Genomic DNA, 2,024 nt, shown 5'->3' with positions numbered 1-2,024 from the left:
ACACAGACTCTATTGAGGGAATAACTTATCTAAGTCATCGCTTATTAAAACAACACAAACTCTATTGAGTGAATCATTTCTCTAAGTCATCGCTCATTAAAACAACACAAACTCTATTGAGTGAACATATCTATTCATCGCTTATTAAAACAACACAGACTCTATTGAGTGAATAACTTCTATAATTCATCGCTTATTAAAACAAACTCTATGGTGTGAGTAGCCTCTATAACTCATCGCTTATTAAAACAACACAGACTCTATAGTGTGATGCCTCACTAACTCATTGCTTATTAAAACAACACAGACTCTATAGTGTGTGTAGCCTCTATAACTCATCGCTTATTAAAACAACACAGACTCTATAGTGTGAGTAGCCTCTATAACTCATCGCTTATTAAAACAACACAGACTCTATAGTGTGTGTAGCCTCTATAACTCATCGCTTATTAAAACAACACAGACTCTATAGTGTGAGTAGCCTCTATAACTCATCGCTTATTAAAACAACACAGACTCTGATGCGTGATGCCTCACTAACTGGGCATTACCCCCCCAGTGTGCCCATCATATGGAGTGCTGGAGTGCTATAGGGGACGTTGGGCATCATTACCCCGCCAGGTCCCACACTATTAGGCTGCCGTTAGACTGAGCTATCGGGTCTGACTGGCCTTCACTGGCTGTGTGTGTGTGTGTGTGTGTGTGTGTGTGTGTGTGTGTGTGTGTGTGTGTGATAAAGAGAGTGTGTGTGTGTGGGACGGCCTTCACTGGCTCCTGATGAGGAGGTTGATGAGTCGATCCCTCAGTGCAGGCCATTGTGATGGCCATGACAGGCCTGTAGGATGAGGGTCAGGAGGACACACACAGACACACACACACACACACACACACACACTCAGACACACACACACACACACACACACACACACACACACAGACACTCACGCTCATGCACACGGCACATTCTCTCTCCTTCAAGAGAAGTTTGTAGGATGAGGGTCAGGCCACGCAAACACACACCTACAGTACATGTACACACACACACACACACACTGATGAGCAAATCCTTTAGTGTGAATGTTTGTAATGGCCATGAGAAGTCTGTAGGAGGATGGTCAGGAGGATGAACACGAACACACACACACACACACACACACACACACACACACACTCTCTCTCTCTCTCTCTCTCTCTCTCTCGACGATCTGGCTGATGAACTGATCCCTCAGTGTTGATGATTTTAATGGCCATGTTATGTCCGTAGGATGAGAGTTAGGAATGCTCTTCTTGGTGTGTGTGCATCTCTGTGTGTTTGTGTGTGTGTGTGTGTGTGTGTGTGGATGTGTGGATGTGAGACAATATTCCATGTACCCTTGAATCTGTAAAAACGCATGATAAATTGCTGCTTTAATCTACTGGATCATTCAGAAAACGGGATTCCTAATGAAACTTGACTTCATATCAATAGAGAGGAATCAAATAGGAATCAGGATGTACAGTATACAAGATGTGCAACTGCTGGCTTGTGTGTGTGAAGTCTGATCACATCAGCACCAGGGAAAAGGGACTTTTGAGATTACACATAGTACCAGCACTCAGTTCAGTTGAAAGGATGTCACTATCCACACAGCTAACGCGCACACACACACACACACACACACACACACACACACACACACACACACACACACACACACACACACACACACACGCACACACACACAGACGCACACACACACGCACACACACACACACACACACACACACACACACACACACACACACACACACACACACACACACACACACACACACACACACACACACACAGGTTTGAATGCCTTTAGTGAGGGGTTAAATCTACACATGCATATCTGTTAGACCAACCAGCAGCCCAATGAAACCCAAAGCATTGATGCACACTCACACACACACACACACAATACATTCAAATATGTGTGTGGCACGCTCAAGCCTTGAGTACACTTCTGTAGGTACGGATGCACATTTGGTCACCAGCCCAG

This window comes from Sardina pilchardus, chromosome 12 (genome assembly GCF_963854185.1).
Source record: "Sardina pilchardus chromosome 12, fSarPil1.1, whole genome shotgun sequence".
Lineage (NCBI taxonomy): Eukaryota > Metazoa > Chordata > Actinopteri > Clupeiformes > Clupeidae > Sardina > Sardina pilchardus.
Note: the sequence above shows the minus strand (reverse complement) of the source record.